We start from the raw sequence: 27,587 nt of genomic DNA, 5'->3' as shown, positions 1-27,587 counted from the left end.
TAAGGTTAATTCTCACTAAGCCATTACAACAGGACATTAACTTCGAGTACCACCTGGATAGGGCCAACAGGAGCCTCTGCCCTGCTCTTCCTTAAACTGTGCCTCCTCCAACTGCCATGGGGTGAGGAGCCAAGGGACTGTGCTGTCCGGAGCCCATACTCTTCTAGACTCTGCTCTGGATATGCAAGACCTTAGAATTCTCTACCCAAATGATCTTGATCTCTTTCCAGTGACTACAGAGGCTTTTTCTCAGGGTTCACCCTCCTGAGATGAACTGTCCTCCTGTGGTGTGCAACCTCTGGGTCCAGCATGAGGCTGGGGAGTAGCTGTTTGTTAGAGATTGTTCACGTGCATGGTTGTGAACCCTGTATGGTGTATGGTTCATTGTCTATGACCAAGCTGGAGTTGGGAACAAATGCACCAGGGGTAGGCTGATCTCTCTGAGCCTCTGCATTCTGATGTAGCAATTTGAGGAATCTAAGAACTCTAAATTTGAACATGGCCTTTCACGTTGTTACGAATGTATATTTGCCAAGGCAAAGGGATAGAACATTAACTATTTAACAGTTGGCTTGATTCATAGCTTTTAAAGATTTAAATGTATAGTATGTGGGCCTCCATAGATACACATAAAAAAGTCCCATGTCCATGATTTTCTTTACTGACACAGAAGTGGCCAAGAAACAGCAGACAGTTCAAAAGCAAGAGCCGAGAAGAACTAACAAAATACCATGGATGACTATCCATCACTATTTTTATTCTTCCTTTGTCTTGTAAATAAGATTTCTGGAAAGGAAGGTATGATCATAATGAATAAATCAAAGCCAATAATGGGACAATTTCATTGGAAGAAAAAGTAGAAGAAAGCGGAGGGAAAATCCCCAGACATTGGTTGTATCCGTTCTCTGTCAGCCAAAGCTTGGTGTCTGAAAATTATTGCTGGAATAGCTGGAATTCTTAACAAAAGTTCCAGGAAACCTGGGGGCTTCTGGACAGCATATGTGAAGTTAAGAGGAAAGAAGTATTTCTTCTTCTGTGAAAGTCACAAGTAAGAGGAACAAGGTGATAACAAGGCAGCAACTAGGTGTGGCCGCGTAAGTCTGTTTTCTTCTTTTCATGTTCCTTATATTTTCTCTAAATGTCTGAAGCCAAAGCTTGTTGGAGAGAGGAGAGAGTACCCCTTCCTTCTCCCCTCAGAGTTCCTGGGGGAAAGTCGCATGTGCCTACTTGGCATGGCGCTGTTGCTGGCACGCACACAGCTGTCAACTACTCCTGACCTGGTAGTTCCAGCTTCCACACCAGTGGCCAGTTTATTCCTGCACCATGCACTAGGAGGTGGAAACGAGCAATTGCTAGTGTAGAAGAAGCCTAGTCTCAAAAATCAGATTCTTTCCATGTGGATTTCAGTCCTGAGGATCAGCCGGGGACTCCTTTGGTAAGTCCATTTCAACCTCTCTGTTTACAGTCATCGTGGCCTCTGGCAAATTGCTGAAGCTCAGTGAGCCTCAGTTTCTTCGCGTGCACCGTGACACTGACAAGTTACCTCGGGGGGTTCTTGTGAAAGTTGCCGGTACAGTGCCTGCTTCACCAACGGATGCTTCCGGAAATATGTCAGATCCTCTTCCAACTAACGTAGTATTTTAAAATTGGTATACATTTAGATCAAACATGCACTGTTTCTTTTTTAGTTAAATAAAATGAATATGTGAATAAATTTAAAATTATTATTTAAGGAAATTTAAATGATTTAGAAAAGAAATGTCTACTCGTACCCCTGCCCAAGTTTATTCATTCATTGTCTTACATCATGTAGGATGTATAGTGCGGAGAGGAAGTCTAGGATGAGGGCCAAAATGAAACGAGAGGATGTTGTTTGATTATTTTCTGCCTGTCTTCCAAGGATCTCCTGAGTTAAAAATGCATCTGGCTTCCATTTCCTGCAGAATTTTGCTTATTTGAAATGTTCAAGAAATCAATTGATCCGACTTCAAACAGACTAGGTTTTGCTGGCTGTGTAAAAACCCAAACCCCCGTTTGTGTCACTCCCAAGTCTGGACTTCACAAGCAGCCAGTTCCTTTCGTACCTTAGCAAAGGACTTCTTTTTGGCTGTTTACCCTTTGTGCGGAGCCAAGTGTCAGGCTGGGAATTGAGGCAATAAATCTCTGTGATTCCTCATATTTGGAATTTCTCCTGTTGCTTCTGATAAGGAAATGACAGAGTCTCTCAGCTATAAGCATGAACCTTAGAGAAATTTGTAATCCAAATCATGTTTTGCTCACAAAATGGAAAGCAAAACGTGCTAAATCTGGCTTTTGGTTAACCCAGATGGTTTTGAGGGCTTGGGTAGTGAATGTAGAAATTATGTTTGCTTTTGAATGGATTTCACTGGGACATTTTTAGTATGAAAATAAATTCCTCTCTATCTTTTAAAATATTCTGATGAAATCTTTCTCGATTATGGCGGAGGGCGTAGCAGCGACAAAATTTGTCCTGGGTGAAGTCTTTGTAAAGGGTCTTCACCTTCCTGTAGTAAGAACAGACCTCGCTCTTGGTCTCATTGCTTCCTCCACCCGCTTCCCGCATCTACTTTGGTACTTCCAAGTTTCATACTAAGCCCCAAGTGACTGACCGAAATGAATGTGATTTGGGATCAGCAATTCTTCAAAAATGGAAAGATTTTCCCAAGACCTATCCACATTCTCTGAGATGACTAATGAAGCCAACTCAGGTCTGGCTAACTGCCTGCATGATCAGAGAAAAAGATATTCCCAAAATTAAAAAAATGGAAAACTATTTTTTTTTTTAAGTTTCTAGTTGCTTTTGAGTATGTTCTATCCAACAACATCACTGACAACATTCACTCTCTGGCATTTTAGTAGAAGTGGTAAACATTACTTGGAACAAAAAGCTTCATTCAGCAGCAGTCCTCCAGCCCTAGCACTTGTTTGTGTGAGACCCACACCATACACGAAGAGGAGATCATTTTGAACATCCACGGTCAGAATCCTGCACAGGCTTGGCTAGCATTGATATGAGGTCAACTAGCAAGTGATTCCTTTCAAAGGAACTATGGTTTTGAGCCATACTGTATGAGAAACTCATTTAAAATGAGTTTCTTCCTCTGTCCTTAGGCTACAGTCAGTTCCTGATTTTGATTTTGTTGGCACAGGGTAAAATCAATGATTCTGACACATTTGCCATTTGGAGTGAATTGGTATATCCATTCTTTTTTACTATTGAGGTAATTGGTTCGAGTTTCACTGATTTAACTAGCTCTTTCGGTGTCAGGCAGATATAGCTTTCTGAACTAGTAAAGCCCAGTCATTGTGTGGCTAATAAAAACAGGTTAATCTAAATTGATCTTGGAATGTCTTTTCTATTTATGTTTGACCATGGGGGTGCCTGATGTCCTAAGAGTTCATTTCAAACAAAATATCGAAGCCATAGAGTGAGAAATCTATGCAAACTTTCCATTTTCTCTTACTTAGTTTTTACTTTTCCTCATGTCCATGCTATGACTTGGGACAAGGGAGATTAGGGAATTATTCTGAGGACATTTGGGGGTTAGAAGTCTTTCTTTTGCTTTTTACACTTAACATAATAATATTTGGAAGCTCCGAGAGAACTAAGGAATTATATGGCAAACACAATTCCTTTGTTTTGCATTTATTATATTATTTCTTTGGTGTCTACCATGAATTAGGCATTAGAAATACAGTGACAAATAAGACCTGCACGATTCTTGTTTTCATGGTGCTTGTATTTCAGGGGAGGGAGCCAGACAATAAGCCAAACCAGATAATTTTAGATAGAGGCCAGAGCTATAGAGAAAAAGAGCAAGATCTTGTGATCCGATGGGAGTGGGGTTGATGCAACTTCAGCTAGGCCGTTGGGGGCAGGGGCTCTTCTGAGGAAGCAGCAGCTGAATGTAACAAAGGAACCAGCCGTGTGACACTGGACCGTGTGCAGGCAGAGTGCCTAGCAAGTGTCAAGGCTAATAAAAGTCCCTCATTGTGAGGATTAAATGAGTTAATAGTTGTAGTATGCTTAGAACAGTGCCCGGCATCCATAAATGCTAACTGCTTCTCGCTCATTAAACATTCACGGAGTATCCTGCAGGTGCCAGCTTCAGGGCCAGGTGCAAGGAATTAAGAGTTGCATGGAGACAGTCCCCACTTCACACTCTGGTGCAGTGATTCTCCATCAACGTCTGGTTAACAGACCATCTGCCTCTTATTCACCGGTCTTCCTTTTTTCCAGTCCTCTCCCCAGCAGACTCTACCTAGATAGGCGTGGGGACCAGGCCGGAAATCTACATTTTCTACACGCTTGCTCCAGGTGATTCTTAGGCCCATTAAATGCAGAGAACCATGTGCTAATGCACGGATTGTGACCATCCCGGGGTTCTCTTTAATACAACACATGTTACAGCTTCAAGTATGAGCAACTGTCCCCCTGCATGGAGTGCAGCTTCATACTCAAGAGTAGCTTTGCCCAGTTTACAGAGCCATAAATATCATGGAATTAGGTTTCACAATTAACATTCTGTAATGGTGAGGCCTAACTTTTTTGTTGATCTTGAGCTGGCTGAGGATGTTGTGTGTTTTGGGTAAATTTGCCTTTTGGCTATGGTTTGGAAGGTTTGCCTGACACTCTTAAGTGTCATTTAAAACCTGCCAAAAAAAAAAAAAAAATGGCTTTTACCTTTCAGGAAGAATGTGCCAACCAATGTTTGCCAAAGGCTCTTGTATCCTGGAAGAAATTCTACTTGTAAGTAAATTTGCCTAACCGAAATTCCTCCTGTGGGCTCCTCCCTGTACCTATTTTTAAAGTGTAATGTCATCAAAAATGGAGATGGGAAAGATTTATTTTATTATCTCTCCTTGGCTTTCCACTAGAATGTATCCTATTCATTTTCTCACTTTAGAATGACTTAAATACATTTCTAAGAGGTCTTAGATGCAAAGATCTCAAAGAATATTTGTTATAAGGACAGATCCATGTTCATCTACTTGAGGCCGCGAGCTAATAGCCTGTTACACCCAGACTGGATCCCAGGCCAGCTTAGCTGTAGGTGAGGCTTCCAATACTTTCCTGAAGAGGCCTTGGTCTGGGAATGGATGTATCCCATTTATTTCCCTTTTAAGTTCTTATTTTTCTTCCTTTACTCGTTTCCATCCTTAGCTACTCAACAGCTACGGCCAGATAGAATGATGACAATGGAAAAAAGGCTGCCCCTGAGGATGAAGTCAGAAGTGGTAAGGGTGAATACACCGATGTAAGCTTAAGGCAAATTAGGGTCTTAGACACGGATCTGAGAATCTCAGAGCTGGGAGGGTGGTCAAAACAAAACAAAACAAAACACAAGTTCGGGGGCTGCAGCCTGTCAATTATGCCGTTTTCTCGTTTCACTCTTCAGGTTGGTAATGCCCCTCACCAAAGAGGATGGGATGGGTGGGAAACGTAGACCACCTAAAAGCCAGTGAGAGAGGAAGACCCACTAAGCCTCAGTCAATGTCAGTGAATGATATAAACATGCAGGGCAAGGGGAACTCAGCTGCGACACCAGAGGGAAAGAGTATACTAGACTAGTCCTGCTCCCTCAGAGACTTTCCTCTTGTCATTTTGATTAGACCCAGCAACATGGCTTTTTTTTTTTTTTACACAAATAAAAAGAAAAGATTCCTTTCCTTCCTTAGATTTAATAATTTATTCTGGTTTTTATGTATTTATTCACTCAGCGAAGATTTGCTCAGGGCTCAGTGTGTGCCAAGGACAGTTCCAATTGCTGGGGACACGACACTAAGGAAGATGGAAAGGCCCCTGTCTTTATATAGTTCATATGCCGTTAAATTTCATTTGTTTTTCTTCTACAAAAATGATCATAGCTAGTTAGTATCCATCAGACAGGTGAAAATGTTGAAAGCAGCCATTCTTTATAGAAGTGGGGACCGGACAAAGGAACTGTAGTCCCAATTTCCTTGGAATTTGGTGTCCCTTTAGTTTTCTCTGCATATGAATCCAGTAATTTCTGTGTCCATTTAACAACTACTGTTTTCTCAGTATTGGCTCTATCCCAGATTTACTGGTGATTTTGGCTAAGTCTTTGTACTCCAAAGTGTTCTCTTGCTCTTATCAATCAGGCATGGGTGATATGCTGGCACTGTTCCCAAACCTCGGAGGCCAATCTCAGTACCGCATAGCTGCCTGACCCAGTTCAAGACGGGGCTTCCCACAAAAGAGCTGCTGGCTCACAAACCCATTCTTTCCTGATTCCACTGTAACATTTCTTTCTCAAGAGTATAAATCTCAGGCCGATATTTAACATTCCTTTGAACTGAACCATGGATTTGTACCTTGTACTTCTTGAGAGCCTGGAGAGCTATGCTTCCATTATTCCTATTTATAAATATGTCGTAAACAGAAGGCATGATTTTATAATTCTCTAGTCATGGGTCTTTGAAACTATTTTACAAAGGAACATTTAGAAACATCACACCAGCTCTGGCTGATTGATTCAGAATTCTCTCTCAGAGCGGGATTCCGTGTGGTAGCAGGGTATCACTGAGCCTGTATATGGCTCGTTCTTTAAAAAGTGGTAATGTAGCTGAAAGATTTTGGAGTTTAAAATTCTGAAATCAGATTAACTAATACAATTAGAGGGTTAGAGGACTACAAGTTTTGGAAAACTAATTGTACCTCAGGCTTCCCTGTTTTGGAAAATTATGTTACGACTTAGCTGGTTGCTCAGGCTCAAAGTTTAGGAGACATTCTTTTTGTTTGTTTGTTTGTTTGTTTGTTTGTTTCATCCAAAATTCTGAGAGTTTATGTAGCCCTTTTACAAATTTATATTTATTTTGATAAATGCATAATAACATTCCAAATTTAAGTTTTGAGGTAGGCTATGATTAAATGACATTGCATGATTCACAAAAGATAATGTTGAAAAACTGATTTTATTTCCCTAAAAAATAGTTTCTCAGAATTAGTGCAGAATTATTTTTAAAGTCTGATGTTATTTGGACAGTAGCAACAATTTTTTTTCTTCCTTCCTCCTTCCCTTCCTCCTTTTCTTTCTTTCTTTCTCTTTCTTTCTTTCTTTCTTTCTTTTTTTCTTTCTTTCTTTCTTTCTTTCTTTCTTTCTTTCTTTCTTTCTTTTCCTTCTTCTTCTTCTTCTTCTTCTTCTTCTTCTTCTTCTTCTTCTTCGTCTTTTTTTAATTGTGGTAAGAATAGGTAACATGGGATCTACCTTCTTAATAAATTCTTAAGGGTATAGTACAATATGGTAACAATAAGCACAATGTGATACAACAGATCTCTAGAACTTACTCATCTTGAACAACTGACACTTTATATGCATTTGATAGCCACTTTCCATTTCCTCTCCCCCCGCCAATCCCTGGCAACCACCATTCTATTTCTGCTTCTATGAATTGGACTATTTTAGATACCTAGGAAATGTTCTTGATATGTCCTTTTCTCACACAGTCAACATATCAGCTAGTTTTAGGACCTCTCCATAAAGACATACCATTACTGAGGTGCCATCATGTTTTGCCTAGACCATTGTTATAACCTCTTCATTGGAGTCCCTGCCTCCACTCTTGCCCTGGTCTAATCTGCCCAGAGAAACCAAAATGATAATTTAGTGATGTACCAGGCCCTGTCAAAACCATCCCATGCCTCCCTAATGGATTTCTGTGAACTCTGAGTTGCTTCCACAGCCCACAGGGCAAGCATACTATGGCCCTGCCCTCTTCCTGGACACCATCTTGTTAGTCATTGTGCTCTGGCCAGTGGTCTCCTGGCTATTCTGGAACAAACCCAACTGGCTCCCAACCCTGGGACATTCCACTTGCTTCTCTCTCTGCCTGAACTCCCTTCAGATCTCTGTGCAAAATGGCCTCCTTCAGACCTCTGATCAAATGTCATCTCAGAGAGGTCTGCCCAGATCATTCAATTTAAAGCAGTGCACTCAGCTCCCCTGGTAATAGTTTCTCTTCATTGCCAGACACAGTATTACATATTTATTTTTTCCTTGTTTATTGTCTTCTCTTCAACTTGACAGAATGTAAGCTCTGAAGCCAGAATGTCATTTCTGACCCCTTTCACTGCTAAATTCCCTAAACTTAAAACGGTGCCAGGCACGTAGTAGATTCTCAACACATTTGTTGAGTGAATTAATACTCTTTACGATGCTTAAGGTCTAATTAATCTTTTACTTCTATAATATTTGTACAAGGAACTTCTTTCTAATTCAAAGTATCAGAGGGTAGTCATCTTGTGTCAAGATTTTATTGTTGAAAGAAACTATAATTTTGGGGCAAGCAGAGACCTAAACATTGGAATATATGGACCTTCAACGATTCACTTACTTTTTTGAAGCTGTTTAAAATTTCTGTGCTTCAATCTCCTTAATTTCTCAAATAAGGTTGATAATAAACTTTATCTAGCTTAATTCTGAGTTTGCTGGGATGATTAAATATATGCAAATACTTGGAATGGCATAAAAATCTATTAAAGTGATATTTTAAAATGATATTTTACTCTATTATATTTTAATTATTACCCTTTATTTCTATAGCTCTGTCTACATGTTTATTTTCCTATTATGAAGAAACTTTATATCAGCAGATCTTAGCACATTATAAATACACAATACAAAGAAACCACTAGTACTTGTTTTGGTAACCATTCTGTAGTGTTTGATTTTTATTGAGGTAAGAAATAGTTTAGTAACAGAAGTCTTAGATAAGAAGCTAAAAGAATTAGCAAGGACCAGGTTTTTAAATCCAAGCAAGTCTCTGATGAAAGAGTCTGAAGTGAGGGGGGTTAAACTTCAATGCACAGCAAAGATGTGAGCCCTTTGGTGAGGTCTCCTGGGAGGCTGGAACAGGCAGGAGTTCAGAGTTCAGGTGCACAGGCCAAGGGCAGCATCCAGGAAGACAAGCGAAACATAAATCTCCCTGGGTGAGCTCTTCACTTCACTACAAATGCCATGAATGTTATTATTTACTGCACTCCTGAACAATAGACCAGAAGATCAAATCTTCTGTCCTGGCTCCTTTCCCACATGTAGGACCATTTAAGAAAAACCCACAGAGTTACTGCCCATGATCTCTGCATTTGCTCTTGTGATCACATACACTGGATAACCCTAACTCTAAAATTCAATCTGGTTTTAAGAACTCCCAAACAATGTCAATTACATTTTAATTTTTTCCTACTTTATAGATGAAGAAAGTAGAGCCCAGAGAGGTTAAGCCAGTTGTCCAAGGTTGCATCACAAGTTGGAAGTGGATTCCAAGTTGGTTGCTCTTTTTGTTGCATTGCAAGGTCTTTGTGTAGGTAGAAGCCTACACAATTGATTATCTTTATCTACACGAATTGATTCCATTTGGAAGAATCGGAAAAAACTCATTGCTTCGGTATGTATTTTATGAGTTTTTTCAGACATTGACCTGGGACCTCATAACTATTTACAGGTAACAGTTGTTTTGGTAACTGTTTTAAATTGCCAATGTAAGAGAGGCTGGCTGGAGTAATCTCTCTCTCAGGGAGCTGTCTAGGTTCAATTCCAGCTGTACTGCTTTACTGGTTGGGCAGCCTCAGGCAAGGTTCTTAAATTTTTTTGTATCTTGTGGTTATATTTCCTTTCTGGGAAAATGGGGATAATAATTGTATCTATCTCATTGGGTTGCTGTGTATGACTGAAGATATATAAAGTATTAGAGCAGTGCCTGGTACCTAATGAGCGCTATATACGTATTTATTTTTATACTACCTAGATACAAATGTAAACAATACCAAAGGACATTAGAGTTTATTCTTAGGGGTTCTCATCTTGAACATAGTTTTGTTTAAAAAAAAAAAAAAAAGCAGTGTCGAAAAGAAAGCACTTCATTGTCGCCTCTAGATGCAGTAATTCAAAACCATCACTAGATGGCAACTGTAATCTGACTTCTGCAGCAGCGGGTTTTAGCAGATGGGTCAAACTTGGAAACTATTTTCTGTGCCTCACAGCACTGAGAATTCAGGCTGCCTCTTCCCCACAAGGTGGACCTTTAACGGAACTGTTTGGGTCAGCAAAGTTTGCCTTCTCTGGCCGCTCTTGCGACCTACCCACAGGCTACCAGTCCTCCTGATGGTAGCCTCACAGGAGCCTGGGTTTACCTGCCTCCAGCCTATTGTAAATTTGCATATCAGGAATGCTTTTGGCCAGGTGACTACAGGACAGTGTCACAATCCTATGTTAAGATTAGTCAGTGGTTCTCCAAATGTGTCGCTTCAGCATCACCTGGGAACTTAACGTGTAAATACCTGGTCCCCATCTCAGACCTGCTGACCAGGAATCAGTGTTGTAACAAGCCCTCCTGATGATTCTATGTCTGCTTAAAGCTAGAGGACCACCAAGATGACCCAACGTTCAGCATCATATACATGTTGGCCCTGGGTGGATCCTCAGAGAATATCTTGTACGACTCTCTCATTTTGCTGAGAAGGAAACTGAGTCCAGAAAAGTTAAATGACTCACTGAAGACCACAGGGTTAGGCTTGTGGCAGAGCCAGGTCCCAGGGCTGCCAAGTTCATCCTCCAGCTTTTTCCACCCTCAACCAATTTCTCCCTCGCAACTAAGGCTACCAAGTACACATTCTAGCCTGATTCCTACGCATGAAGGAAAAAAAAACCTTATCTTTTTATACAGGAGTTGATTCATTCATTACAATTGACATTTTTACAGGGATAAAAAATGGAGTGTGATGCTTTTTCAGTCCTCTGTGTGTTTGTGTGTTGGAAGTGAGGGGGAGCAAGTAAAAAAAAAGTCACGTTCCCAATTGCTAGGAGGGGCATATACACAGGATACCCTGGAAAATGGGTGAGTGCAACTAAGATAGGCAAAGGCATTAGGGAGTTATGTAAGAGGAAGAAGCTTCAGCGCTGAACTTTGGGGGTGATGGGTAGGAGTTCACCAGCAGAAGCAGGGAAAGGATATTCAAAAAGAGAGATCAGCTTGTGCAAGGACGTGGGGCCATGAAAGCATGTGGTGAATTGCAAGAGTCTGGTTTGATGGCGGGGTAAGGTGTATGTGGAGGAATTACCATGCTATAAATAATAATGACATTACTACTACTACAAATGGCCGACACTTACTGAATATTAACTATGCACCAAGTATGGCACTAAACATTTTACATCTACTATTAATTTAATCCTTAAACAACTTTGTGAGCATCCACTCTTATTCCTAGTCTATAGATGACAATAGAAACACATGTACTGTTCTATTTTCCTTAAAATCAAGTGTTAACTATTTTCCATTTCTTAGACAGACATTTAACTTGGAAAAAGAGCCTTAATATTTACTTTTTCCACAATGGTCTCCATAATGCATAGTAAGTATATATTTTTGAGGTAAGAGGAATATGTTTTTAATGCATGTAATTTTATTATAAGCATATTTTTCATAAATGCATAAACGCAGGAGGATTTTGACAGCCTTTCTTTTTTAACTCAAGGAATGAATGTCCCATTATTCTTCGGTCTATCAGAAACTGTGGAAGTAGCCAGTTTTTCATGATAATAGATGATTTGTGGCTGAAAAGTGGCAAAGAAAGCTCATTTCAATTATTTGACTCACTGGAGAAAGGAAGCTAAGTAATGAGTGAGTGATCTGGTCTGAAATCATTGGCTTTGTTATATTTTTGGTTTTTACTGTATAACAATTGCTGTGAATGTGCTTTTCACATATTATATGGATATTAGTCAATATTAGCATCTCTCCTTCCTTGCACAGGACTACCCACAACCAAACTAAAAACTCAAGTTATAAAGTTCTGGTAAGATTTGGAATACCTAGCTCTTCCGATCCTTTGGAATATTTTTCAGTGATTTCACTTTTTTCCCCAAGAAATTAAATTTTCTGCTCCTTAGTTTTCTCATCTGCAAAATATTGGTATTGGATGAGATAATCTAGAAGGATCCATAAATCTGTGGATTTATGATTTAATGATTAAATGGCCCAAAGAACTCATTTCTGAGTTTTTTTGGTAGAAAAAATTTTAGTGTTGTTTCCATAAAAGAAGTTATCAAACCAAATGCTTCTCCATGAATTTTTAATTGGGATGCCTAAAATATTCTACATTTCACTTTTGAGGATCGCTAAGACCCTATCCAGCTCAAAGAAGTGATTATATGATATATTCCCACATGACATTTTACACATCTCCAGGGCTAAGAACCAGGACCAGTTTAGGCAGATGCCCTTGGAAATGATGGATGGCCAGCTTGTTTCAAGATGGAAGAGTTGTACTTTATATGGTGCTGTCATTTTCTGATTGCTGCAGTAACAATTCAGAGTTTCAGAGCTCATTTTATAACCTTGATCTTTACACCTGTGTTCACTGAGGGCAAACCACTTTCCCAAGAAAATCTAGAAAACCTAACCAAATTTTCACCTTTCTTGTCTAGAGAATTTTAATTGTCCACAGGGTGCTTTATCTCGAATCAAAGGAAGGGAAATAATGCCTGAAAGGAGAACCTATAAATTGTATTATTATTTCTAAATTTTGTGATTAAGAACAAAATTTGCATTTTAGTCCTCTCAGACAATTTTTGCCTTTCTCATTTATAGGCAATTTTGGAGTCAATTACGAAAGTTTTTCTATTTACTTAATTATGAAAGCAATGCATGTTTATTCTGGAACTATTATAGAAAAGGGGAACTGAGGACGTAGAGACGCCCCCAATTCTGCCCTCCGCAGTTGGCTGTTTTCTCTTTCTTTTATTCTAGGTAAGCAAGAACATTGGGGAATTGGCAATAAGTTCTACTTTATATTTTGAAAACTTCTTTTAAAATTTATATATTATTAGCTAATTTACACAATTTTTCATCTCTACCTTCAAAGATAACATATTACTATTATTGTACAAAACGTTACAAAACTCTAGTTTTCACTGTTTTGTGATTTTCAGTGTCATTTTGATTTACGTCCCTTTCTGTTTGTTCGTTTTCATTCTTCTTTTTCAAGAAAATATTTAAGATCATTTCAGCCCAAATTTCCTCCAATTGGGTATAATATATAGAGGAAAGCACACCTCTGAATTTCATACCACACTGTTTTGTGGTTTTTGTTTGTTTGTTTTTTAACATGAGACCTTTGCTTTATAAACAACAGGCAAGTTTCAACACACTGGGAGCAGTGTTATAATGATTTCCGTCATAACATGTAGAAAAATATCGTAGCATAAAGAAAATAACAAAAATTTTTGTTGCAACCTTTAGAAAGTGAAGAGTAACTCTTCCTTTGTATAATCTTGTTTTTAAGTATGTATTTTTTAAAAACATGTTCACAAGCCTACCAACTCTCTGCTCTTGGAGGGCAGAGCTCTGGTCTTATTACCCAATATTCTTCCAATGTCTAGAACTATTCCTGATCCATTGTGTTTGCTGGGTAAACACTTGTGGAGTTGAAATGAATAAAATAGAATAAATTCCAAATATTTTAATATTTTGTGATAGGTTGCTTTGTGATTTCCAATAGCATCGCAGTAAGAGGCAGCAATGGTTAAGAGCTTAGCTTCTGCTCCCTGCTGCTAATTTTCAAATCCCCAAATGAGATAATCTTGGTCTAACTCTCAGCAGAGTGCTGAGTCCACATAATAATTAATGCCAAGTACTTGTTAGCTTTCAGTGATTTGGGCAATTTTTTTTTTTTACTATATATATTTTTTTCCTCCTAAATACGAACCCATTTTTTTCCTGAGGACTTTCAGTTAGATTTTTCAAAACAGAAATAAGCTCCTTCTTTAGGGTTATATATAAAATGTCTTAAAGAGTTGGTAGGGGGAATAAAATATGCCATATTTTACAATAAATTTATATATAATTGCTATTTTACATTGCCTGTATCACCTAATACTCCAATGTCTCATTCACTCATAATGTTTAATGGGAACATATTTTAAAATAAAATGTGGTACAGAGTCATAAATATAATTTATAGCTCTTTCCATGGTACTTGTACTCTAAGCTTTTCAAGCATTCAGCTAGTATAACATGACCCCTTTCAATGAATGAGCAATTTGAGGCATCAACTAATGACGTCTGATGTTTCCCCTGCATGTGGAAGATATATGAGAATGGCCAAATTGCGACCAAATTGCAACTGCAAATCTGCATTGCTCTATGTGTGACAGAATCTTTGGAAATTTATCTCAGCCACATCAAGACAGATGCATAAACAAGCCTAGTACTGTGAAAAGTCTGAACCATGGAATCCCCTAGTCCAGCCTTATCCAACAGAAACACTGTGAGCCATTCAGACAATAGAAACAAAGAGAAACATATATGACTTCACATTTTCTAGTAGCCACATTAAAAAAAGTTAAAAGAAACAGGTGAGATTAACTTTAATGTTTTATTTAACTCAAGATGTCCAAAATATTATCATCCTAATGTGCAATTGATATGAGGTATTGAGATATTTTATATTTGTGTTTTCATTCAAAGTCTTAGAAATCCCACGTGTACCTTACACTCACAATACATCTCAACTGCGACAAGCCACATTTGAAGTGCTCAAGCCACGTGGCTCATGGCTGCCATATTGGGCAGTGCTGCTCTAGTCATTTCAGCTTTGGAGGCACCAGAGGGCGGCCCCGTGGTGTAGAGGCAAGAAGACAAAGACCAGCTTGGAATCAGGTGTACCTGTTCTTGGCTCTGACAGTTGGTATTGAAATGGCTGTGAACAGTGATTTAGTGTCTCTGGGTCTCAAGTATCTACTCTCTATAATGGAGGTTGTTAGTAACTGCCGTCCTCCTCTTAGGAGGCTGGGGGGAAGATTAAATAAGATATTGTATGTGTAAGTGCTCTGTTAGATCATAAAGCACCATACATATGTAAGGCATTACTACCCGTTATCGTAGATTTACTCTCATGACTTGCCCAAGGCCACATTCCCAGTTGGTAGGAGAATCAAGGATAGACTCTGGGGCTTCTGACTTCCAGCCATCTGCTTCAACTAAAGCTGTTCATACCAAGCTAGCTTTAAAAAAACAAAACAAAACAAAACAAAACCAAAAACCTCCAAACCTTTCTGCTTCAAAAAGAGATAAGGAAGGGAGTGTCAGTAAGAAGTAAATTCCATATTAAATACTTAGGGTCTTCTTGACCACTGTCATCATGTTCTGAAGTTAAAATTACACATATAGGATATTTATATACTTCTATATCAGAATTACAACCATCAAGGATTGGACTTCATTGCTGTCATAGAATATAAAACCCCACGTTTTTCAATGTTTCAAACAACTTCTAAATTGAACTGTGGTTTCCCCACTCTATTTACCTCCAAAATAGAGTACAACCACAAGAAAGCCCTTCTGTAGTGGGCTTGATTAATAAGACAGATATGGATCAATTCAGCAGGTTTTCCATGGATGTTTTTGGTTACAGATGTAGCTCATTAATTCCCATGTGTGAGACACCTCTCTAGTGTCAGTCCAAGAGACACATTAATCTCTCAACAGAAAGTGGGAATAATTCAGTTCAATCCGTATGATTTAAGTGCTTACTGTGTGTAAGGCACATTAGATATTTTAATGAGTGAAAGGAGCTTATTTCCAAGATAATTGTCACTTAAAGATATGTGTTATTTAACTTGAAGAAAATATGGAAATTTCTACCAAAATGTCTATGACATATGATTCAGTAATCTATATTTTCAGAAAGTAAAAGATGATCAGAAGGGTAATTCCAGATTATTCAAAAGTAATTTTAAAAGTGACATTCTTTACTTTTGGAGGGCACACAGAGGATTAATTAATCATGACCTATTTCCATTTTTCTAACTATAAGTCTACCATGGTTTTCATATTTACTTTTTTGTGTTGTGATTTTCTATATTCATTTCAAATGAATTTCTTCATGGAATTCTAAAAACCACACAAAATATCTAGAGCTTTATACTGTGTGAATTAGGCACAAACCAAGTTCATTTTCACTGACAGAAACCCATTCAAAAAGTTCTTTATTCTTTTTTCTGTCAAAATTCCTTCCTAAAAATGACATTCAGCTGGTTATTTTTATTAGAAAACTATCATATACAAGCTTCGGCCTGCCTGAGTTGATGACCTTGTTGAATAAATGTAATTTTTATTTTCATTTGCTGAATCATTGCTGTTGACTATTGAATGAAATCGTTTTTTGAGTAACCTTTACATTGTATTGCTTTTGCACCCTAGTTTAAAAACAAAGCTTAATTTTTTAAAAGTCCAATAAAATGCATTTTTGATATTTCCACTATAACTTTACAAGGAATTCCTCTCCTCTACCCTATAATAATCACCTCCTGCATTTTTATGATTTAGTTTAACATTATTATTGTAATTTTTTACTGGGTGAGCCCATCAATGTCCTTGGCAGCAAGATTTTGTTACAAGAAATCCAGAAGCCGAGCCTGTAGTTGATTGCAACAATTATAAAATTTCTCTGGATTGAGTTCAGAGCCTTACACTGACATTATGAATGTAACAGAGTCACACTTCTTCATCAGCTTTTCCAAAATACACCATTGGTTTGAGTCCTATAAGCTGTTGCTTAAATGGACATCTATTTTTTGTTCAATGGTTTTGCTTTATAAATATTTCATTTGATTAACATCTGGCTTTGATGGAATCCAGCCAAAATAATTAGAGGTACCTGCCGTAAAAGTGTGATACCTTAGGAAAATCATTAACGTATTTGCATTTCTTCAAAACCTGTGAACGAATTCGTTCTAGACAGGATGTGGTCCTGTGGCGTTAGCTGTAGGGCCAGATGCTATGCTTTTCTCTTTGTTCGAGTACACCTTGAGTGAGAATGTAAAAATCTGAGGAATCTTAACTATTCACTCTTCAAATTACTAAATAAAATGAAATAGACTATGAGAAGCCATTGTACTATTGAATATCAGGAAATACTGAGTTGGGTGTCCAAAAGTCACACTTAAAACCAGGCAATGGTAATAAGCACAGGACGGCTGTGGATACTATGAGATAATGTCTGCTCGTCAGAAATGAATGGTGTTTTTTCTTTTTCCAATCAAGTTCAGTTAATGATGTACTTTATATTTTAATTGTTTCAATTAAGAAATCAATTAAGGAATAAGAGATATTGGCATGCTGTTGGTTTTTAATTGCAGATATACTCAATATTGTATATGAATAAAACTGTGTTTGTTATATCTTGCTCTGGTTCATAGATCCTAGACTGTCATTAGGATAATTTAGTACATGTCACTTCAGTCCTCCGAAAGGAATCATTTCTTCATTTCAGCTCATAACTTAAAATTATAACGTATCAGCCGGAAAAAAAAACCCAACAAAACCTTGGCCCAATTAAGAGAAATTTGATAATGGTAGAAAAGCACATACAGACATGACTGGGAGATGATAAGATTATTTTAATTTTCCCATTTGCACTGGAATTATTTATTTTACAAATCTCCAGATCTTTTATTACTTAAAACCCTCTGCTGAATCATGAAAAGAAGCTTAAGTTAGCAATTTTCCTCTGCAAAATCTAGCTGCTAGCATCTGGTGAACACTTGGATACCTAGTCAGGTCCTATGGAAATAATTATTTTAAGACTCTATTCAACAGGCCTGGGCTTAAAAATCAGCTAGAATCACACTCTGCACATGTATTTTACCCTGGGGGATTTTAAAACCTGGCATTAGCGATGGTCTCAAGGCTTTTTGCAGCAATGAAAATGGGGATTGGGACATAGGCCCTGCAGGCAGGCCGGATACCCCAGTGTCTGCCAATGGCCGCTGTGCTCCGGGACGGCGACTTCCGTCTGCAGTTGGCTTGAGGACCACCCAGGGCCGGGCCGCTGCGCCACCCGCCATTGCTTCGCACACTTACATTTAGACTTGGCGGGCTGAGGAATCAAGAACCAGTGTCCTTGCTCGTGCCCTCCTGTGGCACGCCCGCAGCTGGTTTCTGTCTCTTCACCAGATGTTGCTTCACTTCCAGAACAGCTTCTGAGGGAGAAAAAAGAGGATACTTTTACTCAATTGGAAGACAACAAGAAGCTTGAGTTATTATCAAAGTATATTGTTTTGGGATCAAAGGAAAAATTATATAATAGGACTGTATAAATACATACTTTGATAAAAAATGCTATTATTTACCAAAATGTAAGTGCGCATTTAGAAGATATTAGAGATAATTGTATAGTGATTAGAAGAGAATAATTTTTTGTGTTTCTACGTATGCAAACCCGCACTTACTTATTTTAATTAGATACACTATATAGAGTTTTTGTCCAGATAAGCAATCTATTGTATATCTTTATTGATTTTCATGGTTATATTATGTGTTAAGTTCTCATTCATTTAATTCCCGTTAATACAGATTTGAGATAATTTAGAAAGGATTTGGCATTTGCTACAGAGGAAGCAAATTTATGAGGAAGTAATGCCTAAGGGAGAAAAGTTAGATTTGCTTAAGAAAAGTAGATTTTTCCAGCAACACATTTCCATCTAATTTGCATACAATAGTATTTGAATTAGAAATTGTTCTTTGTTATTTATCAAGTCAGATCTGATAGAAGTTTAATTTGGCAACACTTTCAGCTTTTCATTTGAGCTCTTGTTATAATTTAATTAGTTAAAAATACTTTATAAATCATCTGTAATTTAGACTTTTTACAAATCATATGGGACTTCTCCACATGAACTCGATTTTCAGAAATTTAACTGTGTTTCGGGTAATAGATACTCCCTAACTTATTTTGGTATATTTTGTAGAGACTTGTTTAGGAAATATTCTCTACATTTATTGCTCAAAAAAGATCTAAATAGGGACAACTTCAGACATTTAGAGAAATAAAAAGATTTGAAAGCCATGATTGGTTGGTTAAGAAGTAAGGCAGAATTGGGTATCCAATTTAGAACTTCTGCAATGTGGTATAAGTGTCATATTCTAGAGTAGTACTAGTCAGTAAAACTTTCTGTGATAATGGAAACGTCATATATTTCACATTCAATCTGTTAGCCACTGACCACATAGGACTATTGAGTTCTTGAAAGGTGGTTAGTATGAGTGAGGAACTGAGTTTTTAGTTTTATTTCATTTTAATAAATTTAAATTTAAATATCTACTTGTGGCTAATGGAGAGTATAAATCTAGAGTTTTTCTGTATTCTGTATTTAACATTAAGTGAAGAAGTCCTTGAATGTCTTCTAGCTGCTGAATGTCTATGAAACACGTGTCCCCAGAACATAAGGCCCGGCTCTGACACGTGTACGCAGGCCTGATGACTGGAGGCACCAACACTCTGAACTTTGGCTCGACTCACGGATTTTCAGACACAAGTTTAGGTTCTATAGGTGATTTGAGAACACTTTGTCTCTAGAAAGCCATGGGATCTCAAATGATCTCTAATAATAAAGTTCAATGATGGTACATGGACTCAAGGGCTTGACTTCTCCAGTTCGTTCCTGTATAGTGTGACTGGCCGTTAATAAAGGCATATATGAAGGAGACACTGCACGAACAGCTACCTCCATGAAAAAGAAACTTCAGATTCAGACTGGACAGGAGGATCAGGCTGATAAATACTTCTGTGTCTTTGCCCAAATTCCTCCTCAGTAAATATTCACAGAGCACGGCGATGTGCAAGGCACGATGCATAAATGTGGGGGGAAAATAGAGCCCTGTGCCCTCATGGTGGTTAACTGTATTAGACAATAGGAGTTTTTCCAGTGTCTTCTTCCAAAATTCATTTTTTCCTGGATATGGTGAAAATAAAACAGGAGAAAGATACACAGGCTAGCCAGAAATGCTGAGGATCACTATCGTGTGTGTCGTACACCTCATTCCTTTCACGTCTTCCTGCAGTTTTCACAGTTCCTCACCCACATGGATGACAAAACCAGTTTTTGAAATGCAGCTCTGGAAGCAGAGAAAATAAAAGACCCCAACGACATTTTTAGAACAGGAGATGAGTATCACCATTTAGCATTTACTGAGTGTTTATAACATGTGTAAAAGGAGTTCTTTCCTCTCTAGTAGCCAGAAGAATGTTCTTTAAAATAATTACTACTTTTTTGTTGCTGTAACAGAATAACCCTTTTTTTTCTGTGTCAATTAAAACACTGTAAGAGAGAATGCTACCATCACTGCTTAAAAATAAATCAAATTATTCAATATTCAAACATGATTGCAAGACCTGAAAAGAACTACCAGTTATACAGGCCAAAAGTAGCTCATTGTATTTTAGTTCATTTTGGAAGAGTGAGTCAGAAATGTGGCAAAGTACTAAGCATGAACAGTTTAGTTAGACTTCTTCTTCATCTTTTTTTTTTTTTGCCTTCACGCAGCAACCTGCATAATTAAATGTATGGTTCAACCTACATATTTAGATGAATTTTCAAATGTGTTACTGATGGCAATTTAAGGATTAAAAAGATTAAGAATCAAATTAAATGAATTTAGCTATAGTACATTGTACCTAAAATATCTAAAGACCTTAAAGTCATTTTTCCAAATATATCATTTGATAATGTCCTTGATTTTATAGACAGACACTTTGAAAATAATTTAAAAAAATGAATTAGAAAGCAATGGAAAATATCACAACGAAGAAAGAGATAAAGTTATATACATACTTAAAAACCAGTTGCATATAAAAACATATTAACATATAACAAAATTAAAAGGTAAAGGGGAGTTTGCTTTATTCTTGCCACAATTTTATACCCCATCGAGGGTTTGAAAACATCGCCATAAATTCTTTGATCTTCCCCTGTGTTCTCTCCCACTGAATCTGGGAGGACTGGGGACTGCTTAGACCAAGAGGGCACAGTGGAGATGTCACTCTGTGACCTGTGAGCTTGGCTCATACAAGGCCACAAAGTTGCTGCCTTGTTTCTAAAATACTGTCTTGTGGAGTCCTGGGCCTCTAAGGAGGACGTGTGACTCCCCTGAGACCTCGGTGGAGGAGTGGCCACACGTTGGTGCTCCTGTTGGCAACGCCGGAGGAACCCGGTCTTCCTTCTACCCTCTCCAGGTCACTAAACACGTGAGTCAAGCCATCTGGGGCTCTTGAGAGCAGCCAATCTGCCAGGTGAGTAAGCCGTTAAGAGCAGAAAAAGCAACCAGCCAAGACCATAAAATTATGAGAGAAAAATAAAATGTTTGTTGTTTTAAGCCCCTACATGTTGATGTGGCTTGCTATGCAGCAAGAGGTAACCGGAGCACAGCCTCTTGTATGTAGGATATGTTTACAATGAAAATTTGAAAATTAAATGTGAGATACAGCCTGGGAAGTTATTTGCAAAAATTGATAAAGACAGTCTTTTTCTTTTTTAAAGGACAATCTTAGTATTCTTTTTATATAAAGAGCTCTTATAAATCACTGAGAAAAAAATAGCAACACCATGTAGGAAAATGGACACTTAAGTGAACATAAAATTCACAAAAGAAAAATGAAAAGGCTAAGAAACATGGAAAAAATGTTCAATCTTATTAGTAAGTAAAGGAAATGTGAATTAAATAATAGAGTTAAAAGTTTGGTTATCAAATTGGCAAAGATAAAAAATTATATTTACTGTTGGTTTGGGTTAAGTGGCAGTTTAAATGGCACAAGTTTTCTGGAAAATAAATTGATATTACATGAGTAGAGTTTTAAGAATATCCTATTATTTGATACCACTAGGAATGTAGGAATTCTGCTGAGAAAGTAATCAGAAATGAAGTAAAATAATATATAAAATGTTTATCACAGTTTATTTATAGGAGCAAAAACATAGAAACAAGCTAAATGCCAATCAGTACCATTAAATAAACCATGTATTTTATGTTACAGAACATTATTTTATTATTTAGAATGAAATTTCAAAGATATTTTGTTAGTTCTGATCTAGGGACACCACATTAGAGTAGAAAAATCCTAGGGCTTTAAGTCATACAGACCAAGCTTTGAATGAATCCTGGATTTGCCATTTACTTTTGCTGGATATTTGGAAATTTTATTTATCTCTCTGAGTTTCAGTTTTCATAAAAGAAAAATGGGGCTAAGTATACCAACGGCGGTAGTGATAATTAAGAGATTACGTATGTAAAATAAGCAAAATAGTTTCTCAATACGTGTTGTTTCTTTTCTTACACTCCAAGGACATCATCTGAGCTCCATATCTAAATTCACATCGCTTCCAAATTCGCTCACATTTCTTCGGCTCTGGGCCCCTCTATATATCCCTTTCCACCATAGTCCAGTCTTTACACCTTAGAGAGATCTCAAAAACAAAAGCAAGCAAACACCATCAATTTTCTTGCTTACCATTCTTCAACGGTTCCAATTGCATTAAAAAGTATCTACTCTTGCCCCACTCTCCACACAGCAGATGGGGTGAACTTTGGAAAAGGAAATCAGATTATGCTATTCTCCTGCTTACTCCCCGACCCCCTTGTACCCGATAGCTCCTCGTAGAGCTTAGAACAGACCTAAACTTCTTTTCTGGCTTCCCTGCCTCATATGATTCCTACTTTGCCTACCTCTCGATTTTACCCCTTCTCTCCCTTGCCCTTTATTCTCCAGCCACACTGACCTTCTCCTTATGGAAAACATTATGCTGGGCCCCACCTTCAGGCCTTTGCTGTCCTCTGTCTGGAATGCTCTTCCCCCAGAACCATGCATAGCTGGGCCTTTCGCCACTTAAATCTCAATGTGAATATTGTTTCCTTAGAGAGGTTTCTCTTCATCATCCAATCTGAAGTCAACCACTCATCTCCATGTATCTCTAATCTAATCCTCTTTAGTTGTACTGTAGCAGTTATATCTTCCTTAATTATACATTTTACTCATTTATAATCTGCCTCAACACCAACAGTTCCTCTCTCCCCACCCCCCCTCGAGAGCAGGGAACTTGTTTGTTTTGTTTACTGTAACATCCCTTGCTATGAGAAGTAGACCTGGCACATGGTAGGTGTTCCACAAATATTTGCTGGAAGCATTGGAAATACTTCTTGTACTTCTGCAACATAGCTTAGCAGTGCAAAAGAAACAGCATTTGACATAATTAAAAAAAAAACAGAAATTTTAAATTATATGGGCACTTTTTAAAGCTTTGATGGTTCTGATTAAAGTTAAGTACATTGCTTCAATTTTGAAAAAAAGAAAAAAAACCACAAACAAAATCATAACAGCATAAAATTATTTCAGGAGTGTGATGAGAGCTCCCTTGTCAAATCGGATACTTTTAAAACCCTACCGCCACTCAACAGGCTCCTTGCTTTGAAATGAAGAATACACCCTCCCACCAATATTTTTACTGCTGCAGAGCATGTGATTTATTTACTGGCTGGGGAACAAGTCTTAGTAAAAGATCTCCTTTCAGCACTGAAAGTGTTGAAAACAGGGTTTCTGTTTTGAGGCTGGTTTAATATAAGCCTCTAGAATGCGGAGATGTCCTAAGTACCCCATTGGGTGGATGGCAGTTAAAAGTGTTCCTCTTGTCACTCACTCTGGGGACTGCAGACCCTCCGTGGTTGGGCCTCCATGTCCGGGGATGATCCCAAGATCCTACAGTACTGAGATCCATTTCCATAAAATCCATGGGAAAAATCTGAATTGCTATTTATAGATACGCCATACCATTTCAGAAATTATATAACATTCAGACACTCAGGCGCAAGTTTGGATAAGTATTTCAACATAGTCTGTCCTCACCAGTTTTGAATTTCCTCCACAAAGCAGGCTGGCCACATTCTTATGATTCTTGAAGAGAAAGGAAATACATGTTTATTAAACATGTCTTTTGGGCCAGTCCTGCTAATTGTGTTATCTGTACGGTTTCATTTAATCCTTATAACAGTGCAACAAATGAGTAAAGTCAATGAGAAGACAGATCCTCTTCTTTCACACAATGTGGAAGGTCAGTGAATCAGGAATCAGCAAATGAAGGAACGGCCTATTCTTATCCCACTGACATTATCCCAGGGTTTAGTTCCAAGTTTCTCAACACTGTGTTTTATTTTACAGATTCAGGCAGTTGTGTTGAGCATGGAAAATGTTCATTGATTAATAATGCTATTAAATTGGGCATCTGAGTTACTTAAAACTGTGCATCTGAATTACTTAAAAATGCCAGGAATTAGAAAAAGACAATTGGGTGAGGCAATCTGAGGTTTCTGGAAGCTATTTTTTCTCTCTTTTTTTTAAATTTCAAGTCATTTTAATTAACATATAGTGTATTATTAGTTTCAGAGGTAGAGTTTAGTGATTCATCAGTTGCATATAACAGCCAGTGCTCATTCCATCAAATGCCCTTCTTAACGCCCATCACCCAGTTACCCCAATCCCCCATGCTTCTCCCTTCCAGCACCCTCAGTTTTTTTCCTATAGTTAAGAGTCTCCTATGGTTTGTCTCCCTTTCTGGTTTCATCTGGAAACTACTTTTATCTTCTCATAGAGTAGTGTATCTGATTTGGTTTCATTAATAATGTTTGGGGAACTGGAGGGAGGGGTATAAAGGCCCATTTCCTTTTCTCCCCTGCATCCAAAGGAACAACTTCATCCTTCAGCTGATTTTTACAGAAACTTAAGGTTGCACTGCCTAAGATAAAAACTAGGAATGAGAATTCTATTTTTACTAAAATAAGATCAATTATGAATTATCAACAAAGTCCTGACAAATTGGAAAGGAGAAAAAACCATCTCCTGAGATTGTACTAAGCCACTTTTTAAGGTCTGGGTTGCGAGATCACTGGCCTTCTTTTAAGTACATTATGGTTAGAGAGACATTGAGTTTTCCTTTATAAGATCCACGTCATGATCACACAGTTCAAAGAAGCCAAGTCTAAATGATCTGGTAGACGAAAGGATGGAAAAGATCTAAATAGCTAAAGAGTATCTGAAATCTTTGGGGTCTATTAGTTTGGAATCAGAAAAGTAGAAGTGAGAAATTAATTAACACTTCAATATATGAATAAGTTTGAGAAATAGTGACTAGTTCAGAGAACTGGAGGGCTGCAGCTTCATGGGTTGAAATCTAGAATTAGGCCCTCATCATACAATTTAAGAAGTGATATTCGAGAGAAAATGGTCTATGATATTTTCATTCTAGGTGCATCTTTCTAACACTTTTGCAATAGATAGAAATATATGAAATGCTTCCCAGAAGTTCCTCATCCATGCCAAGAGATTATAGCTCTTTTCAAATGAAGCCATTGGCTGCATCTTCAGACAGGATAAATCATGGTGATTCAAGGTGTGGTCATGTATGAAGTACATATAGGAGCTCTCCTAGCTTGAAGTCTCCTTTTGGTTATCCAGCTATTTGGCACTGTAGGGCGCTGCAGAAATTGAACCAAAAGATACAAAGTAAGTGGATTCCTTTGTTTGGGCTATGTGATGACATCCTTGGATTCAATCATCTTGTCATTTGCATTATTGTCCATTCATATGTTTATTTATGCAATTGACTAATTGATAAATTAAACATCATGCCTCATCAAATTGACCTGTGAAGCAATTTGTTTTGGGTAAGTTTAAAAAAAATACCTTGGGTAAATAAAATTTGACTTTATCTTACCTCTAGTTAAAAGTTGATTTATTCTTTTTTTTTTTTAAAGATTTTATTTATTTGAGAGAGAGAGAGTATGAGCAGGGAAGGGGCAGCGAGGGAGAGGGCGAAGCAGACTTCCTGCCAACCTGGGAGCCTGACATGAGGCTGGATCCCAGGACTCTGAGATCAGGATCTTAGCCAAAAGTAGATGCTTAACCGACTAAGCCACCCAGGTGTCCCGAAATTTGATTTATTCTTTTTTTTTAAGATTTTATTTATTTATTTGAGAGAGAGAGAGTGAGTAAGAGAGAGAGCACAAGTGGGAGGAGGGGCAGAGGGAGAGGGAGAAGCAGACTCCCTGCTGAGCAGGGAGCCCGATGTGGGGCTTTCTCCCAGGTCCCTGGAATCATGACCTAAGCTGAAGGCAGACGTATGTATAGCCGACTGAGCCACCCAGACACCCCAAAAGTTGATTTATTCTTGTGTAAGACTAATTGATGATACTGATTAGGTAACAGCCAACTAATTAAAATCATGCCCTAAAATAATCACTTCATGTACCTTTGAAATAAGTCTGTCTTTCTAGTCACTTGTCTTGTAGAATAACTATGATCCAAACTATGGTAGGAGGAAGCAGGAAGGAAAAGTAGATGCTGTGTGTGTCTGGGATATGATTGAGGTTCTGAAACACTCCAGAACCTTCATAGGAAAAATAGGATGAGAACCAGATTCTCTCCAGACATCAGGATGTGGCTGAGCTCCATTTTTAGTGGAAAGATATTTACTTCCATGTTCTAGATGATAGGTTATTTTTGCACTTGACTGTGATGGGTCCCCTAACCCTATAACAATCAAACTATATTGCTCATAATCTAAGGTCAAATTTGGTTTCCAAGGGGGAACCTCTTTAAAAAAATTACTCTGAAGGAAGCCATCACTCAGTAATAATACTAGCAGCTATTACCTACTGAGGATGTCTTATGTGGCAGGCTCTGTGCTAAGTATATTTTACAGATATATTACATCACTTAATCCTTACCATGTTCCTACTATAAAGCAATCTTTTTATATTTAAGATTGTTTAAATGTTAAATTAACTCACACATACACACATTTTGAAGATAGAGTATATTTTGTTCCCTTCTCCCTCCCCAGCCCACAGCAAGTGTGCCTAAAAATAATTGGTGCCTAGAAAATATTTGTTGAATTAAATGAAATGTCATTTCCTGTGCTTCCCCTGAGGGAAGGGTTTTCATCAATCATTTTGCCCTTTGATGTAACTTTGAGACTCTTAGGAATGAATAGGCACTGGAAATTTTTAACCCAACTAAGAATCGTGGATAGTGTGGTCTCTGTCCTCTCGGGTCGGTGAGGAAGACTGGTGTAAAGTAAGGCTGGAGGGGGGTTGTACAAGGATTGGTAGGAAGGAGGAATTATTAACGATGGTGAAAATGACTGTTGTTCTTTCTGGGCTGTAAACAAAGAAATAAGAAGGCCAAGATACTATATGAACTTGATAGTCTTCCGTGGAGTGTCAGATAGAGTAACTTCCTGTGGCAGTGGGCACTGACAGATGATACCTGAGCTGAACCCCAGCAAGACTGGGATTATGCACCAAGGGAAAGGAGCACCATGATGGAGGGCAAGCTTCCATATAAACACAGTCTTGTTTCTGTGCGTTTCAGGTCCCGACTTAATAGATTGTCCACTTGTTGATTGGACCTTTGTCCACACTGCTCAGTGTGGTCCCTGAGACCCATTATGATGTTAGTGTACTGCATATGGGAGGACTGTGAGATGACCCAGACTCTTTGAACTGAGTCCTCTCTCTCCAACTTCGATTATTTCATGACGTTTTAAATTTTACCATTATTTTTTGGAGCATCTGGTCCTGCCAGGAACCATCATCGTCAAGCACAGTCACACGGGGTCCACCCGTGTGTGCACGCGCAGCGTTGTGCAAAGCAAATTAAACAGACTTCATTCCTTGCCTCCAGGAGCTCACAATAAAAACCAGACAATAGATGTGGT

The 27,587-nt window shown here is 38.1% G+C and overlaps 1 protein-coding gene across 1 annotated transcript in view; it reads right to left on the bottom strand.

Moving 5' to 3' along the window:
• COL8A1 (collagen type VIII alpha 1 chain) overlaps nucleotides 1–27,587 on the bottom strand; it is a 151,150-nt gene that overhangs the window by 34,484 nt on the left and 89,079 nt on the right. Inside the window, exon 2 of the mRNA XM_008702000.2 lies at nucleotides 17,908–18,026. The gene's annotated coding sequence lies outside the window, so the exon portion shown is untranslated. The remainder of the gene's footprint in view (nucleotides 1–17,907; nucleotides 18,027–27,587) is intronic.

Source organism: Ursus maritimus, unplaced genomic scaffold (assembly GCF_017311325.1).
Source record: "Ursus maritimus isolate PB19 unplaced genomic scaffold, ASM1731132v1 scaffold_4, whole genome shotgun sequence".
In the NCBI taxonomy this organism is placed as follows: domain Eukaryota; kingdom Metazoa; phylum Chordata; class Mammalia; order Carnivora; family Ursidae; genus Ursus; species Ursus maritimus.
The sequence above is the reverse complement of the archived record's forward strand: the minus strand, read 5'-3'. Positions and strand labels throughout refer to the sequence as shown.